Here is a 20,407-nt window from a genome sequence, read left to right as displayed (position 1 = left end):
CTTTGTTTTTCTTTTCTTGTTAACAAAGATCCCAAGTAAAACAGATTTTATGCTGCTTATCCTAGAAATATGCAGTGAATTTTCCCAAGTCCATCCTAATAATGGCTTATGGACTTTTCTTTTAGGAAATTGTCCAAACCATTTTTAGTCATTTTAGGGTCCATACCAAAAGCACTCAGTTTATTAGTATGCCACCTCTGCAGAGCCACGTGAAAATGTTTACTGAAATCTAAATACAACATATCTAGCTTTCTCCCTTGACCCAACTCTCCTGTCACCCAGTAAAAGAAATTAATCAGATTTGTCAAAAAAGACCTGCCTCTAGTGAAACCATGTTGCCAGGGGTCCTGCAATCCATTGGATTCCAGAAATTGCATTATCCTCTGTTTTAGCAAGAACTATTCAGGCAACAGCTACGTGGAAAGCTGAAGAACTTCTAGCTTTAATAAATGATGCATTTCAGATGAGCAGAGCTCAAGTTGATGATTAACAGGGGCTCCGATATGGAATGTGTTCATATATCTCATATGTGTATATGAGCCGAAGACAACTACATTATAAACATTCTCATGGATTCTAACAAGAAAACAATGCATCTGTCATTTTCATTTGGAAACTGCCATCATTTTAAAAGAATCTTCTTTTTCAACCATTCTTATTAAGTTACTGAACCTGGGAATCTCTTCTAATGTCACCATCCGCTGTACTCATTAGTCTGTTGGACTGTCAAGAAAATGAATCTCCCATCAGTGGAGACAGACAAAGTTCTTGGTCACTGGAGCAGCAGAGGCTGGTATTGCATGTAAGGTTTCTTTCTGAGAGCCTTGTTTTGTGTCCATTGCCCAGGCAACTGTTTCAAACATTACATCATATAATCTACTCAGTCCTATCACTGCTCTAGAGCTCCAGTGTTTGAACAAGGCTAGAAAGTGAACATAAGAGGTTCAGAAAAACATCTGTCTCTCTTGCAAAGAAAAACATTGTATTTAGAAAGAATGTTGATATAGAACTTGCTTGAAAATCAGGAATGACCTGCTTAAAACTGACAGCAGTCATTAATATACAAATTATTTTATTTGATGGTGGTTATTTTCTTAATTTGTCTCTGTAGTGTGATGAGTTATTGTCTTATTACAACACAAAACATTATGCTACAATTCGCATTCACAACATATACAGTAACCCTGTTTATGAAGTCAAATGTCTGATTTAATCATACAACTTCTTTAAAAATAAAAAAAATAAAGAACTGATTTAGCATACTAGGCATCGGACTTATAGATGTGGGCTGCTATTTTTAATGTACTGTATCCCAGAAAAACTTGATAGTTGTATCTCAAGTAGCATAGGGCCACCATTCTTACCCACTTAGTACAACTTAGAGAGATCATCTATGATGTATGAAAGGCTTCCACTTGTTTCATAGAGTAGAGTGATGTGGTAGCCATGTTAGTCCATTTTTAAAGGTAATAAATAGAAATAAAACAAAACATAGAAAATAAAATAAGATGATACCTATTTTATTAGACTAACATTACATTTTTGGGGGGAATAATATTTTAAGGTAACCCTTCTTCTTCAGATCAGAAATAAGCAAATGTTTTTAAGTAAAGGTATACATAAATAAAACATCAAAGCATTCCAATGACAGTTTCATAGGAAGAGGGTGGGGTGGGTAAGGTGAGAAACAGGGGAGCTGGGTGGATAAGGCACAGAAAGAGATGCATGGTAGATAAGAGGAGAAGAGGGATAAGAGATCTATGTTTTCTAGCACATTATAAACCATAAAATTCTACTGCTTTGTCACCCTCTTATCTACCATGCATCTCTCCCTGTCTCTCCTTCACCCAGCTCCCCCTGTTCCTTCCTGTGAAACTGTCATTGAAATGCTTTGGTGTTTCTCTTATATATACTGTTATTTATCAACATTTGCTTATTTCTGATCTGAAGAAGAAAGGTTACCTCCGAAGCTACTCAAAAAATGTATCATCTTATTTTCTTTTCTATGACTTGTTTCATAGAAATGATACCTTTAATGGATAATAATAGAAGGCTTAACCCAATTTATACCTATTGCAAATATTCTTTTATATTATTGCAGGTTCAGCATGAAATGTGACGGTAGACAACCACAAAGGTTCGTATAGGACATTAACATCAGGGTGACCTTAATAAATCAACTTGAATACACTCTCAAAATTTCCAGGAGTGGTTTATAGAAAAGGCAATAGGGGCTGATATTCATAAGCACTTATATGGTCAATGCTCTTAATTGTTTTTCTAATTCTAGTAGCATTCTATATGTAGCATTAGATTCGGTAAATAGCCCCGAAAAATCAGCATGGAAAAAAATTATACATCTAGCTGTATTTTATAAAGGCCATTTGCACTTTATAGAGTAGTGCCCAAGAGTCTAATCTGCACCTAACTAAAATCATCTGAATTAATGCCTGCTGAAAGCAGGTGTAAATGCCAGCATCTAAATTAGGCATGGATCAGACATATTCTGTAAAAATTTGTGTAATATATAGGAACGCCCCCTAGGAGTGGCCTAGTGGTTAGAGTGGTGGACTTTGGTCCTGGGGAACTGGGTTCAATTCCCACTGCAGGCACAGGCAGCTCCTTGTGACTCTGGGCAAGTCACTTAACCCTCCATTGCCCCAGGTACAAATAAGTAGCTAAGCCGCATTGAGCCTGCCATGAGTGGGAAAGCACGGGGTACAAATAAAAAATAAAAAAAAACATGCCGCCCTACCAAAAATGCCATAAAAAATGCCCTGCCAAATGTCATAAAAACAGCACACAATTTGGCAGCCTTCTGGAAACTAACCTGTTCAGAGAGACTTATCAAAAGGACCCTTCTTAAAAAAACAGGACATCAGAACTGTACCAGAATTAGTTAACATTGAATTATTCTTATTTTGGTTACTTTATCACATTGTCATTATTGAACGCTTTTCACTACCCTTGATTTCAGCACCTGAAATGAAAAATTACCGATTTTATTCTAATTTACTGTGTGCTCTATATACTCTGATTGGAACATTCTTCTGTATTTCTTATTCCAGAAATGGCGATCGCCACTACGGTATTTGTAAGCCATATTGAGCCTGCAAAGAGGTGGGAAAATGTGGGATATAAATGCAGAAAATAAATAAATAAATATACTTGCCCTGGGATTTATAGAATATGATCCAAGCATAAATACCAATTAAGGCCAACTAATACCAATAATTGGTTGTTAGCAGGCAATTATTGGCGCTGTTTGGCCCATTAAGAGCCTCTTTTACCAAAACGCACTAGTGATTCCTGTACAGCAATGCCGATGAAGCCAATTCAAGGTGAATGGCTTTGTCAGCATTGCTGCACTGGGAATCACTAGCATGGTTTAGTACAAGGGGCTTAATAAATTAAGTTGCCCGTGCAAATCAGCAATGCGCACTGATTTGCACGTGCAACTTTAGCCACCTTATGTAGAATCTGGGGGATAATGCTGGATGAACAATCCATTATATATCAATCATTATACATACAGTGAAGGGAACGTGTTTGGAGCATTCCAGAGGCAGAGCAGATTATGGCCCTTATTTTAGTTTTATTCGTGGTTTAGATGTCTGAAAACTGGTATTAAGACAGCTATATTTATTTATTTATTACATTTGTACCCCGCGCTTTCCCACACATGGCAGGTTCAATGCGGCTTACATAGTAAATAGAATAACAAAGTCTTGTAAGGAGAAATATTACAAACTGTAGTAAACATAGTAATAATAAGGTCTTAAGAACATGTGAATTTAACATGGAAAGGTGAACAAAGATAGGATGAGCAAAAGGAAAAGAGGCTGGGAGGGGGTATGGTGTAGGGAAGATGAAGAAAAGAAGACTAGGGGATGAGCATGAAGGAGGTTGGGAGACATGCATCATATGGTCTAAGATTAATCATTGTCAAAAACAGGAGTCGTGCGGGTAGGCTGATAAGGTTAATTCTGGTCATTATGGTAAGCTTGCTTGAAGAGATGGGTCCAAGCTATATTGCTTGGATGTCCAAATCCCGATATTTAAAGCCGGGATATGGATATCGAAAACTGCAGTATGTCCTTATGACCAGGGACCAAGCGGTAAGGGAACACAAAAAATCCCATGGAAAATCCAACAACAAGTCAAGAAGTGGGAAATGAGGGAGGGCTAGACAAATCACTGGTTCAACAAGTGAGATTTATTCCATAAACACAAATATCAAGACTTGACACAGCACCGTGCTTCAGCATACAAGATGCCTGCCTCAGGAGTCTGATGATGCAGAAGTGAAAATGAGATGATGCTAAATAAACTGGAAATAATGAGTTTGTCTTTAAAATGTGCGAGTGCTTACCCTTCTACACTATCAAAGTATTAAGTACGAACTGGTCAACTTTTTTGATAGTGCATCGTCCATACATGCACGGTCTTTTTAAAGAATGCCGATAGTGCAGCCAAACTTGCTTCCACCTCAGGAGGAGGCAATATGTGCAGCTGTGCTACCAGCAATTCCCAACATGACATCACACATCCCTGATCCTCCTCCTGGCACCCCCCTCCCCAACATTGGGAAATTCTGTTGTACCACAAGATGACTGCTAGGAGTCATGGCAGCAATTTTGGATCCCAGCTCAGCTTCTGCAGAGTACCATTGGACCTCCATGGAGAACCCCAGTAGGTCCTGGCGGTGTCAGGAGGCTGGAAGGAAGGTCAGGCTGTCGAGGTTGATTTGAATGAGGGGCACCGAAGATGTTGTGATGGGGTAATCAGAGACGTGCTGTTATGTTGGGTTGTAGGAGGGAAGATTGGGGATGTGTGGCAGGAGGAAGATCAGGGATGTGTGCTGTCATATTGGGATGCCAGGGAGGAGTGGAAGATCGGGAATGTGACGTGGGAGGTGATGGAACTGTGGAGGAGGGGAGGGGGGCAACTGCTGCCACAGCAATGTCACATTCTTCTGTTTCTTTCCCGGATCTGCATTGCATTTTATGCTGTGACGGATAGTATGAGTGCTCCCATATTATCTGGTACTGCTTATAACGCAGTGCCCGTGCTGTGTTACCTGACTGTCCCGTGGTGCAGATGCAAGGCACATTCCCTGCATTAGCTGCACAGGCTTTGCACTTAACATATATTAATTTTTGCATTAAACATGTAGTAAGTGCAATAACGAATGCACTTTAGTAAAAGTCCTTGTAAGTTTGAGCTGAATATCTAAAGTTAAGCAGACAAAGTTGTCCCGTTAACTTTAGGCCTGAAATCTGACCAACCAAAACAATCAGGTAACGTTTACTGGCCAGTGTTGAATATCATTGCAGAATGGCCAGATCAATTTTGTCCTGGACAACATTTAGCTGCTCCACAGGGTGATGATGAGGTGTGGGGCTTGAGGGGGGAGGGGAGGAGTAATGGTTTTGTCTAGCAAACTCCCAAAGTTAGACAAATCTTTTTGAGAATTGATCCCTTTATTTCCAGTTATCTCAGGTATCAACAAATTGTAAACTCTCCAGGGAAGGGATTTGCTATAAAGCTCCTGGATTTAGGGCTATCTATTGTACCTAAAGCTTACTTCCTACTTAACTGCTAAGGTGCCACAGTGCATAAATCCAGCCATACTCACAGGAGTAAATGTACGCACATAAATAAGCAAAACATTGAGCAACGCTGATCTTTATCTGGATGTGTTTTTTACTAAAATGGTTGCTTCTGCTGGACTGCCGACACTTACATTTGTAGTCCCACATGTCCTTGTGCATAATTTAGAAAAGGTTTGCATTCAACCAAGTTTTATGTAAAGTACATGGGAAAGTGTGGATGTCCTGTCTTGGCTGTCCCGTTTCCTACCAAGATATTCTGTGCAAAATTGGGCTTCACATGGAAGAAACCTTTTCATTCCATCTAGTCCCGTAAGAAGTCTTATTCAGACAGAACCACGTTCTCATTCTGAGCCCCTGAGAGCAATTGTTCCTGAGTAAAAGCTCAAACATGGCTGACCAACTAGAAAAGCATTGTTATGCCATCAATTTTTAGATTGGTTGAATCACAATGAAATTTCTTTTGACTTGGCTAATATAAGAACATAAGAGTAGCCATACTGGGTCAGACCAATGGTCCATATAGCACAGTATCCTGTTTTCCAAACAGTGGCCAAGCCAGATCACAAGCACCTGGCAGAAACCCAAATTGTAGCAACACTCCATACTGCAAATCCCAGGGCATGCAGTTGCTTCCCATGTCTGTCTCAAGAGCAGACTATGGACTTTTCCTCCAGGAATTTGTCCAAACCGTTTTTTAAACCCAGATACACTAACCACTGTTACCACCTCCTCCGGCAAAGAGTTCCAGAGCTTAACTATTCATTGAGTGAAAAAATATTTCCTCCTATTTGTTTAAAAAATATTTCCATGTAACTTCCTCAAGTGTCCCTTAGTCTTTGTAGTTTTGGAATGAGTAAAAAATCGAGTAATTTGAGTCAGAGCAGAAAGTAAGAGATGATGATGCCTTACAGCAATCATGTCAAACTATAAAGAGCTTCTCAGTAGCATTTTGCATATGGTATGGTCTCACTGGGAAGTCAGATAAAGCAGTATTCCTTTAGATAGCATTCTTTCTAGTCTTCTTTCTTCCCATGTAGCTAAGAATTATTCTCAGTCCATAAGTCACAATGAGGGTATTAAGAACTACAAAGAAACCCCCAAATTGTCTTTTCCAGTGGGATTCGAGTAGTGTGGGTTTGAAACTGCAAGTTCGTGACCTGAGCACATTAAAAGCCCTGTCTTTCTGGTTTGCAAACTCCCTTAGCCATATGAATTCTTTCTCTATTCATTCTCAGGCTTCGTTGCTGTAAAATGTATCACATTATTTCTTTGTGAATCCTTTGAACAGATCAAATAAAGCACAAAAATCTTGTCTTCTCCCTGTAGTCTGCAATTCCATCATCCGGCAATGCATCTTCCTCACATGCTCTCTCCACCCATCCTCAGTGGAATTACTTTTCTGTGACTATTTTACTGTTCTAGTTGCAGAGTAGCCTGTGGTGGGAATCTCCCCTCTAACTTAGGCTTTTTTTTTTTTTTATGTTCTCTTCACTGAAATTTACAGAGCAACACACATACTACATAATGAAAGACAAAATCAAAGGACCATTGGATAGATCCAACCACAAATAGTATAAACACATCAATGACTAAAGAGACCGCTTTTGCAAAAGAGAACAATAAACGCTTTTAACTCACCTCTACAATTGCAAACATAATTATACAGTCTAAACTTATTATATTTACGTTTAAAATGCTGACTATAGGCATTACATATATCAAAGAACTTAGTGTTATTAACTAGGATTGAATGTTTCTTCACTTCCATAATTTACCAGCAGATGTGAACACAGCAGTCGAAGGTCAGTGTGACTTAAGCGGGCAACTGAGGCTATGCTTAGCATCCATGAAGGTGGAAGTATTTCTGTATTGCTCTAGAATCAAATATTTCTGTATTGCATATTACCAGTTCTACCTTCACTTTCATAACCACAACCTTTTTTCAATACGTGAGACAGTTGCATCTTAATTGACTTCCTTTTAGAGAGAATTCGTCAAGTATATTCACTGTACATTCATATCATTGTCTTTTAACGTAATTTTACTGTATCCTTTACTTATACTTTTTCGCCCAAATTCTATATATCGTGCTTTAATTTCCACACAGACATCTAAGCGTATTCTATAATTATGCGTGTAACTTAATTGGTTAACTAGCTAATCAGCACTGTTAATTGGATATTAACAAGCAATTATCAGCACTAATTGGTATTAATTGAGATTTATGTACACAACTCGCTAAAGGCCCTGTCTACTAAGCCGTACTAAGGGTGCATTAGCGTTTTTAGTGCACGCTAATGATTAGCATGCATTAATTGCTAAGTCACCCATAGGAACATATGGGCAACTCTAGCGTTTAGCGTGCGTAATTTTAGTGTGCACTAAAATGGTCAGTGCAGCTTAGTAAACAGGGCCTTAAGTGTACTCTGTAACATGGTACGCATAAATTCTAAGTTGCATAGTTGAAAAGGGGGTGTGGCCATGGGCGGAACATGAGCATTTCTACAATCTATGCGCATTATTATAGCATACACCAACTCTGTGCCTAATTTAGGCATCGGGATTTATGCCAAGTAAAACATGGCCTAAATGGATGCAACCAAATTTCGTCGTGTGGAGAGATGCTCGGCGTAATTCTATATACCAAGCAGAAATTTAAGTTAATTCTATAAAATTTAGGCATACTTTAGAGAATATGCATAGGCATATATTTTTCCATGCGGATTTTTGAGGCGATATATATAAAATCTAGCCCTTTCTGTATATATCTTTATTATTGGCCCTGTTTACAAAAGCGCACTAGCATTTTTAGCGCACACTAAAAATTAGCAAGCACTAACTGTGTAGACACCCATAGAAATGTTATGGACATCTACATGGTTAGCGCGTGCTAAATTCTAGCACACCTTTGTAAACAGGACCCTAAATTTATAGTTGTTTTTAAAGTTTATTACTGAATATATAAACGTTTTTACTTGATATTTCCTTTTGAGAGATTGTATTAGGATGTCTTATTGTATATTTATTTTATCTTTTGGGTAGGCTTTTTCTATTTGTTATATTGTTTTTGAACTCACATGTTATAAATAGATGTGTTTGATTGCCTTTTTTAAGTTTGTAGACTCCTGATGCAGGCCCTGTTGCCAAAACACAGTCCATGTCGAGTCGGTTTGTGAATTTGACAATAAAAAGTCTCCAGCTATTCTCATCAACTTCGCTGTTTTTCTTTGCTTGTTTGCTTTGTGTGGAGTGTGGATTCTTGCTCGTTTACCTTGGGAGGTAACTGGGCATTTTCAGTGGCACTATCCAGGTAAGTGTCATTGAATAGGCCTGGTTAGCCCCGGATAATCATTATTTAAAGGGTCAGGAGCTGTTTTGAGCCATTTAAGTCACTTTGGGCCATTTAAGTCACAGCTGGCAGTGGGCAGTGTTTTTGCTGTCCACCGCTGGCATTAAACCTGAATATTTAATGCCAGGTCATTTCCGGCGACCAGTGTTGAATATCCAAGTTTTTTGTAACCGTTAAAAAGTTAACCAGTTAAGCCAATATTCAGTGCTAACCGGTTAACTTTTTAGCGGTTAAAGATAGGCCTTCTTTTTATAAACATAGCCAATTAAGCACTGAAAATCCATGCCTAACCGGCTATGTCACACGATATAGCCAGTTAGTGGTTAGCTGCTAACCATGGATATTTAGCAGGAGATAACTGAATATCCACGGTTAAGCACCGATATACTATTTAACTGGTCAGCGGCCATGTCTGGTCGGTTAAATAGCTTTGAATATTGGGGGGTTTGAATATTCATCCCTCCAATTTCTGAAATAGACGCTCCTGCTGCATATAGCCAGAGCATAAACATCCATTACACCATATATTTTAGAACAAGATCAATATTAGCAGTTCCTATTCTGAATTACTAGTAGAACCTGAGACTTCCTGACTTGGACTTCTATTCTATTGTATTCTATTCATGGTATTTATATTCCGCTAATATCAATAAAACATCTAAGCGGGTTACATGAGTGCGAAACATATACTGGACAGTTAAGAAAACTAACAAAATTATTCATTCAAATACTTAGATAAGTTTTTTATCCTTGAGAAACTGTACATAACTAGAAAGCACACAATTTAGAATTCCACAATTTACTGGCTTGAAAGGAAAAACAGCCATCATGAATTCTCTTATAGCAAATTTTCTTAACAGATGGAAATCCCAACAATAGAGTAGAATGAAAAGCTGGATAAGCTATTAACTGCGGAAGAAGGGAAGAGCAACTCTCCTTTAATATACTAAATACAATGCAGGCCATCTTAAAAACTATCCGAGCAGAGACTGGGATCCCAATTTAGCCTTCTGAGCAACAGTGTTAACATGATCATAGCATGAACAGCCATAGATCATTACAGCTGCAGTATTTCTCAATTCTGATTTGTGTGTCCTTTTCTAAAATGCTGCTCCACACGTGAAATGCATAAATACTACATAAACTGAAAAACTGTTTTCATGAGATGTAATCTGAGAAATTATTTGTACTCCCGTTTCCATTCCAGTAGCACACCATTTTATTTCATCGACCCTCCAGTTTACCTTTAACATGTGTGCTTTAAACAAGTATCTCATACTGGTCAAATTCAGATCTTCTATTTTTTTGTATATTGGTAGAACTATATATTCTTGCAAAGTAATTGTGTGTTAGGGACGAGGGACATGCATGCCCTTTTTGTGTTATGCTATATATTCCAGGCCATTTTTAAAATCTTTTTTTTTTTTAAAGCAAGCAGAGCGTGTCTGGTCAGAGCTGAGCTCATAAAAACAGTTGTTTCCAAAACAGTAGAGGGACTTTGCAAGACATCATTCGGAGCTACAGAAGCTTAAATCACTGACTTACTACATTATACCAATTGCAAAGCTATTTAAGTGTCCTCAAGTAGTAAAATCTAGAGATATGAAGAAGAAATCATTTAAGTGCAATTATTCACTGAAGTCCCAGTAGTTTAGCTTGTAGACCAGCTTCTATAAATTATCTGATAGCTGCATAAGCCCAAAATACTCTGCACTAAAATTTGCTTTTTTTGTAGCCAAATACTGTTAACAAAAATTCCTGGCAGCAACCCCCTGGCCCAAGAGTTAGTATTTGTCCTGCAAGACACCCAAGTTCAATTGCTGGGAGAAGAGCCAAGCTTTCACCTGTTTCCTAAAATAAAGATAGTCTTGTGTTAAGCAAAGCTTATGTGGGAGTGCATTCTAGAGTTTGGGACTACTGTGGGTGTCACATCATGTGATTTGCTTTGGAGAAGGTGTGGTTAGGGACACTCCTTGGGAGGACCTTAGCAATATTGGAGATGTGTAAAAGGAGATCCTGTTCTTCAAATACTCTGGCCATTAGCTTTAAGGGCCTTGAAGATTCGAGCTTTAAATTTAGCTCTGTAGCCATGAAGTCTTTTCAGAAATAGTGTGATGTAATCACATTGCTTACAACCTTCTATCAGTTTTGAATCAACTGGAGCTGGTGCAAACCCTTTGTAGTCAAATCAGGGTAAAGTGCATTGCATGAAACCAATCTTGATGCTATCATGGCATAAACCACTGTGTAAAGTCTTGGCAGTGTAGCTGTTGCAGATGATAGAGACAGCTCCTGCTTAGATTTGGGGGATTAACATAAGTGTTGAGTCTAACTGTACCCAAAGTTCTTGACCTGTGATTTAAAGGGGAGTTTATAGGTCCCAAATGGGATTTTGATGTCAGATATGTGACATAAGACATAAGCATCACCATGCTGGGACAGACCAAGGGTCCATCGAGCCTAGCACCCTGTCTCCGACAGCGGCCAAAAGAACAAGCATTTCGTCCCGCCCAACCCAGAAATAGTGGATTATTCCTACGTCTATTCAATAACATTCTATGTCCTTTTCACCCAGGAAGCCGTCTAATCTTTTTTAAAACTCCGCTAAGCCAACCGCCCCAACCACCTTATTCGGCAACGAATTCCAGAGTCTAACCATGCGTTAAGTGAAGAAAACGTTCCTCCGATTTGTTTTAAATTTACTACACTGCAGCTTCATCGCATGCCCCCTTGTCCTAGTATTTTTGGAATACGTAAACAGACGCTCCACATCAACCCGTTCCATTACACTCATTATCTTAGAGACCTCTATCATATCTCCCCTCAGCTGCCTTTTCTCCCCTGAATCATCTTTGTCGCCCTTCTCTGCACCTTTTCCAATTCCACTATGAGGCATATTTTCAAAGCACTTAGCCTTCCAAAGTTCCATAGGTTTCTATGGAACTTTGGAAGGCTAAGTGCTTTGAAAATATGCCTCTATATCTTTTTTGAGGTGCGGCGACCAGAATTGAACACAATACTTGAGGTGCAATCGCACCATGGAGCGATACAATGGCATAATAATATCCTCATTTTTGTTTTCCATCCCTTTCCTAATAATACCCAACATTCTATTTGTTTTCCTAGTCGCAGCAGCACATTGAGCAGAAGATTTCAACATAACATCAATGATGACACATAGATCCCTTTCTCGGTCCGTGACTCAATGTGGAACCTTGCAGCGTAGTTATAGTTTGTGTTCCTCTTTCCCACATGCATCACTTTGCACTTGCTCACATTAAATGTCATCTGCTATCTAGATGCCCAGTCTCCCGGTCTCGTAAGGTCCTCTTGTAATTTTTCACAATCCTCCAGCGATTTAACGACTTTGAATAACCTTACTAGTTACTCCCATCTCTATTTCATTTATAAATATGTTAAAAAGCAGCGGTCCCAACACAGACCCCTGGGGAACCCCACTAACTACCCTTCTCCATTGAGAATACTGACCATTTAACCCTACTCTCTGTTTTCTGTCTGTTAACCAGTTTTTAATCCACAATAGAACCCTACCTCCTATCCCATGACTCTCCAACTTCTTCTGCAGTCTTTCATGAGGTACTTTGTCAAACTCCTTCTGAAAATCCAGATACACAATATCAACTGGCTCACCTTTATCCACATGTTTGTTCACCCCTTCAAAGAAATGTAGTAGATTGGTGAGGTAAGACTTCCCCTCACTAAATCCATGTTGACTTTGTCCCATTAGTCCATGCTTTTGAATGTGCTCTGTAATTTTGTTCTTTATAATAGTGTCTACCATTTTGCCCGGCACCAACATCAGACTCACCGGTCTATAATTTCCCGGATCTCCTCTGAAACCTTTTTTAAATATTGGCGTAACATTGGCCACCCTCCAATCTTCCGGTACCACGCTTGATTTTAAAGATAAATTGCATATCTCTAACAGTAACTCCGCCAGCTCATTTTTTAGTTCTATCAGTACCCTTGAATGAATACCATCCGGTCCAGGAGATTTGCTACTCTTTAGTTTGCCGAACTGCTCCATTACGTCTTCCAGATTTACAGATATTTCATTAAGTTTCTCTGACTCGTCAGCCTCGAATACCTTGTCCGGCACCGGTATCCCACCCAAATCTTCCTCGGTGAAGACCGAAGCAAAGAACTCATTTAATTTTTCTGCGTATGTTAGAGATCCACAGAGCTCCATTTTACTTGGGATCAAGCAAAGTTGGTTCTTTATAGCCCATTCATAAATTTCTGTTAAAAGGGAAAGGAAATGGGACTTGAAACACCACCTTTCTGTGGTTTTTGCAACTACATTCAAAGCGGTTTACAGAGTATATGCAGGTACTTATTTGTACCTGGGCAATGGAGGGTTAAGTGACTTGCCCAGAGTCACAAGGAGCTGCTGTGGGAATCAAACCCAGTTCCCCAGGATCAAAGTCCAGTGCACTAACCCCTAGGATACTCCTCCACTCCGAACAGGTGGTCAGTTGATTCAGGGCTGTAGGTAAGTCTGGTTCAATGGGTATGTAGCTGCACATCAATGCATTCATGTAGAACTGAGTATCCATTGGCCAGATCAATTTGGCTAGTGGCTTGAGGTAGATATTAAACAAAATAGGTAACAGTATCTGTGGTATCTAGCAGGTGATGATGAGATGCTGCTGAACATTATGGACTATGGCATGATAGAATGAATCCGAACCAGGCAAGTACTGTGAGTTATGCTACCATGGTATTATGGTCCATAGTGTCAAAAACTGCTGATAAATCCAGCTGCTTTTCACATCCCTACAAATTTCTACCAGCTTTCCACAGACTCTCGCAGCCAATGACAGCTCTACTGCTGAGCTAGACACATCTCACTCATGCAATGACCACTGCCATCAACACACATGATATACAATAGCCATAAATTAAAGCCTATATATTAAAATAAGAGCAATCTTTTTAAGGCCGCCAAGTAGCATTGCTCTGTTTCTAGGGTTGAAGTACACTGTGTTTGTATTTCCTTTCAGTTCCTGTTCTTACTGATCCTTCATGGATAACACCCTACTCAACTCCTTGTCTCAAGCTATAACAAGATGAAAAGCCCTATCTACTAAAAACAGGCCTTTATCAGATTCCTCCTGTATCCTGTCCTCTGTTACATAGATTCATTATCTTAAGACTTGAGGCAACCACAACAATTTATAAGCACCCATCAAGCAACCCATCTCTTCCCGAAGATGATAATTCAGATAACCATGCTGTTGCAACCTTTATTTCTAAGACAGCTACCCTGTAGGCAGTAGAATACCATTTGAGACATCATGGAGCCCATGTACAGAGTCGTGGTTAACCCAATACGGGCTTACCGCTTGCTCTTCTGGACTACCGCTGGCCCGTGTCCACCGGTGGTGGTCCCACCCTGAGCACACGCCATTTCTGTGGGAACCCCCCCCCCCCCACCCGGAAATGGCTTGCATGGCGGTGACCTGGCAGTAATCGGGCATCACCGCATGCTGCCCGGTTACTGCCAGGTTAGTACAGGACCTTTTATTGCCACCTCAATGGGCTCCCCACCGCATGGCCACGCAGTAAGAGTTCTCTCACCATGTGGCCATTTTGAGGGGGGGGTTTACCGGCTGCAGAAAAAAGGGCCTGGTGCATGGGAAAAATGGCCCCTGCCACTTCCGCTGGGCCCTTTTTCCCTTAGCTTAGTTAAAGGACTCCTAATTTTGTTAATGATGATTAGTATGTGAAGAAATTAATAAGTCTGACATTCTACTATCAAGGTGTTTACCACTGCTAAACAAGCAGAACATTGGAAGCAATTCTATAAGTGGGTGCCTTCATTTAGGCATCACGATGACACGCACTGAAAGCTTATTCTATAACAGTATCTGGGTACCATTATTGAATGCTAGAGTCAGGGGTGTAGCCAGACTTTGGCGGGAGGGGGGTCCAGAGCCCGAGGTGAGGGGGCACATTTTAGCCCCCCCCCAGCACCGCCGACCCCTCCCCACCATTTTTGCCCCCCCCGTCGCCGCCGCCACCACCACCAACTTTGACCCCCCCCTGCCGATGACCCTCTCGACCCCCCTCCCGCTGACGACCCTCTCGACCTTCCTCCCGCTGCCAACCCTCCCCCACTATCGCCATCGGCTACCTTTGCTAGCGGGGGACTCCAACCCCACCAACTGAGGTCCTCTTCTTCCGGCGCAAGGCTTCGTTCTGTTTCTGTGAATCTGACATCCTACATAAGTACATAAGTAATGCCATACTGGGAAAAGACTAAGGGTCCATCGAGCCCAGCATCCTGTCCACGACAGCGGCCAATCCAGGCCAAGGGCACCTGGCAAGCTTCCCAAACGTACAAACATTCTATACATGTTATTCCTGGAATTTTGGATTTTTCCAAGTCCGTTTAGTAGCGGTTTATGAACTTGTCCTTTAGGAATCGGTCCAACCCCTTTTTAAACTCTGCTAAGCTAACCGCCTTCACCACTTTCTCCGGCAATGAATTCCAGAGTTTAATTACACGTTGGGTGAAGAAACATTTTCTCCGATTTGTTTTAAATTTACTATACTGTAGTTTCATCGCATGCCCCCTAGTCCTAGTATTTTTGGAAAGCGTGAACAGACGCTTCACATCCACCTGTTCCACTCCACTCATTATTTTATATACCTCTATCATGTCTCCCCTCAGCCGTCTCTTCTCCAAGCTGTATAGCCCTAGCCTCCTTAGTCTTTCTTCATAGGGAAGTCGTCCCATCCCCGCTATCATTTTAGTCGCCCTTCGCTGCACCTTTTCCAATTCTACTATATCTTTCTTGAGATGCGGCGACCAGAATTGAACACAATACTCAAGGTGCGGTCGCACCATGGAGCGATACAACGGCATTATAACATCCTCACACCTGTTTTCCATACCTTTCCTAATAATACCCAACATTCTATTCGCTTTCTTAGCCGCAGCAGCACACTGAGCAGAAGGTTTCAGTGTGTTATCGACGACGACACCCAGATCCCTTTCTTGGTCCGTAACTCCTAACGTGGAACCTTGCATGACGTAGCTATAATTCGGGTTCTTTTTTCCCACATGCATCACCTTGCACTTGCTCACATTAAACATCATCTGCCATTTAGCCGCCCAGTCTCCCAGTCTCGTAAGGTCCTCTTGTAATTTTTCACAATCCTGTCGCGATTTAACGACTTTGAATAACTTTGTGTCTTCAGCAAATTTAATTACCTCGCTAGTTACTCCCATCTTTAAATCATTTATAAATATGTTAAAAAGCAGCAGTCCCAGCACAGACCCCTGAGGAACCCCACTAACTACCCTTCTCCATTGTGAATACTGCCCATTTAACCCCACTCTCTGTTTCCTATCCTTCAACCAGTTTTTAATCCACAATAGGACAATTCCTCCTATCCCATGACCCTCCAATTTCCTCTGTAGCCTTTCATGAGGTACCTTGTCAAACGCCTTTTGAAAATCCAAATACACAATATCAACCGACTCCCCTTTGTCCACATGTTTGTTCACTCCTTCAAAGAATTGAAGTAAATTGGTCAGGCAAGATTTCCCCCCACAAAAGCCATGCTGACTTGGTCTCAGTAATCCATGTCCTCGGATGTGCTCTGTAATTTTGTTTTTAATAATAGCCTCTACCATTTTCCCCGGCACCGACGTCAGACTCACCGGTCTATAATTTCCCGGATCTCCCCTGGAGCCTTTTTTAAAAATGGGCGTTACATTGGCCACCTTCCAATCTTCCGGTACCTGCAGGACGTCTGACTCACAGAAACAGAACGAAGCCTTGCAGATCAGCCAGCAACGTGGCCGCTGGCTGATCTGCAAGGCTTCGTTCTGTTTCTGCGTGCAGGACGTCAGACATAGAAACAGAATGAAGCCTTGCGCCGGAAGAAGAGGACCTCGGCTGGCAGGGGTTGGGGTCCCCCGCCAGCAAAGGTAGGTGACGGCGGTGGCGGGGGAGGGTTGGCGATGGGAGGGGGGTCGAGAGGGTTGTCAACAGGGGGTCCAGGGCCAAATCTACAGGGGCCCAGGCCTCCGTAGCCCCACATAGCTACGCCACTGGCTAGAGTAAACCAGTATTGCCATGTCTTACATTTATGCACCTGCAGTTATACCATGGAGCCGGCATAAGTGCGGTCACGTAAATACAAAAGGGATGTACGTAACTGACAGTATTCTGTAAAATACATGTGTCAGTGGAAGCCTGCCCATGGCCTCTTGAATTTATGCACTATGGGGTACTTTTACTAAGGTGCACTAACAGATTTAGCATGTGCTAAATGATGACACCTCTAGAAATATAATGGATATCTTATCATTTAGCACATGCTAATCATTAGCGTGTGCTAAATCCATTAGTGCAACTTAGTAAAAGAACCCCTATGCTGCTTCTGTGTGCTGTTACAGAATAGTGCTTAGTTGCCCTGCTGTCACTTTCACAGGTAAGTGACAATATTGTGTACATTTACGTGTGCAAAGAATGTGTAAATGCAGGTGCCCAGATCTCTCCGAGCGCAATAATAGTTTTTTATTGTACCTTAAAGTTGAGTTATCCTTCTCTTAACTCCATGTGTTTTCGATCCATTCAAGAACACTCTTTTCTATTTCAAGCTGCCAGAATTTGGAATGGACTTCCATGGGAGATTAAGGTTTTACCTTCTTGTTTATACTTTAGAAAAGCTGTGAAGACATTGTTATTTAATCAATGATTGTTAGTTAAAAGAATTTTATTAACAGCTAAGAATTTTTAGATGACCTGTTTCGGACTATATTATGATTTGTTATATTTGTCAATAGGTACCTCATTTAGGGACTCTTTTACAAAGCGTCAGTAAGCCCAACACGGGTTTACTGCACACTAACCTGAGATTACTGCCGGCCCAACATGGCCGCCGGTGATAGTTCTGGCTGGAGCATGTGCCATTTCTGGTGCGCCGTAAAATTTTTTTATAGTGCGGCAAAAACCTGGCGGAAATCTGGTATCGCTGTGCACTGCCCAGTTATTGCTGGGTTACTGCAGGAGCCCAGTGCTTCCCGCCGCATGGCCATGTGGTAAGAGTTAACTTGCCGTATGGCCATTTTTTGAGGGTTTTTTAACCCGCTGTGGTAAAAAGGGCCCTGGCATGCGGGAAAACAGCCCACACTGCTACCACAGGGCCCTTTTTCTCACAGCTTAGTAAAAGGACCCCTTAATTAAGAAGGTAATATCTTTTTGTTAACTGCTTTGAATTCTTTGGGAGAGTTGGCAGTATACAAAACGGAATGGAATAGAATAGAACTGTCCTTCAAATGATCAGATGCAGAGAGTATATTTAGAAAGTAAATGTTGGAAACAACTTTTATTGCTGGTACTTCATATGTTCCTTCTCGCCTCTTAAAGCCACAGCTTAAACTGTTGGCAGACAAACCACTGAATTTTATAGGACACATTTATTCCCAAATGCAGGAGCTAGCTTCAATGTTCCTTTTTTCCAGCTTATTGCTCGACCGACTTGTGCAGAACGTGGACCCCATGTGCAATAACAAATCATAAGTTTTCAACATCTTTTATATGCATTTACATTCTATCTAAACTATGATTCGCACTGCCAGGAATTCAGCCCTTCTTTTATATTTATGAAGAAGCCTGTAGTTTTTTGGATTTTAATAAGAATAAATGTTTTATTTATGCAATTTAAACAATTAACAACCAAGCAATGACACATCTATATATATATAACTCACCCTCAATGTTCTATTGGTTTCTGACGTCACTGAAGCCAGGTTCGTATGTTCGAAGCTCTGAAGCCTCGAAAATCAGTCTCTGGGCCCCGCCCTCGAGTCAAACGTTATGACGTTGAGGGCGGAGGTGGAGCAATTCACCACCCTCGCGTCAAACGTTATGACGTTGAGGGCGGAGGTGGAGCAATTCACCCACATCGACGACGGGTGGGGGGGGGGGCACAGGAAAGCCTTGCTAGCGCCCGTTTCATTGGCTCCAGAAACGGGCCTTTTTTTACTAGTGTACAATAAAGTGATCAATACTTGAAAAGTAAAGAAAAAAAACATATAAAGAAAACTTAAATCTTAATTACTGATTCACTCAAGTCCACAAAATAGGATTCAAGATTAGAAAAATGGAGGAAAAACTAGGAAATAAGATTATAGGATTTGGAGCTAAACCTGAACACTAGAGCAGATAAAAATAAAATCATCTTGCTAGATTAAACTTTCTCAGAAATTCCATCTTCCACAGGAAGGGTTTCCACATTGAAGGGTCCTTTTCTAAAACCTAGCGCAAGCTTAGCGTGAGCTAATGGACATTAGTATGTGCTAAGAAGTCCATTACATATACCTTTTCTTAGAATTTAGTGTGTGCTAATTCTGTTAGCTTGCTCTAAGCTTTAGTAAAAGGGCCCCTGAGTGAGATGAGACAGTTCAATGAAAACATATTTCAAGGGCTGACACCTAATCTAATCTATCAGAAATTTATAGACCGCACTAGTCCCAACAGCAGGCTCAAGGCGGTTAACAAAAAGGTAACTCAGACAAAATGAGGAATTACAAAAATACACATAACCTTGAAGTACAATTAAAATTTACCAAACAAGAAAGTTTAAAGTTTTTTTAATGTAGATTCATATAGTTCATCTCAGAACGGATTTGAATGGCAAAAGTATTCCAAATGGAACTTGCCCAATAAGAGAACAATGCCTCAAAATGGTGGTTAAATCAAATACCCTTAAATGATGGATTTAATGATACATTTACATGGGCTTCTAAGTTAAAAAAAAAATAAAAAGGTAGCTCTCAAATGAGCTACCCCAGGTCTCATAAGCAAAAATTGTTTCCTTCATCTCTGGGTGTGGAAACCCATAGTTAAAAAAAAAAAAAGGACAGACATTATTTTTAAACTTTATTTGCCACTTCAAGTGAGAAGTTGCCAAAAATCCTTACCACCTCCCTTATGACTGGTTCTACATGGAATGAACAGAAATGCCTGGAAAAGAATGCAGACTGCTATTTCCTGTACAGTGCTCACCCTAGGACACAGCCGGCCCTGATACCAAGGATCTGTGCAGCTAGTGAGAAGTTTGTATCAGCACAAGATTAGTCTCCATAGTGAAGTCTGCACTACAGTTATGTTCCAGCAGTTGATCCAGCTGCCTCCAGTAAAGAAGGGTTTGGCAGATAATCCACATCTTTATGAAGTAAACGAACACAGACGTTTAAGTACAGCCTGCAGTTTGTAACTTGCACTTTTATATGAATTATGAGCTGAATTCAGTTTTTCCTCCAGGACTCGGAGTATGTTTGGGGCTGATATTCAGACCGCGAGAGGTGACCGTACTCACTCTCGTGGTTGGCGCTGAGCCCAGATATACCGGTGATATTCAGTGGGAAATAGCCGACTAGCTCCTGCTGAATATGGCTGGA

Source organism: Microcaecilia unicolor, chromosome 3 (assembly GCF_901765095.1).
Source record: "Microcaecilia unicolor chromosome 3, aMicUni1.1, whole genome shotgun sequence".
Classification (NCBI taxonomy): domain Eukaryota; kingdom Metazoa; phylum Chordata; class Amphibia; order Gymnophiona; family Siphonopidae; genus Microcaecilia; species Microcaecilia unicolor.
The sequence above is the reverse complement of the archived record's forward strand: the minus strand, read 5'-3'. Positions refer to the sequence as shown.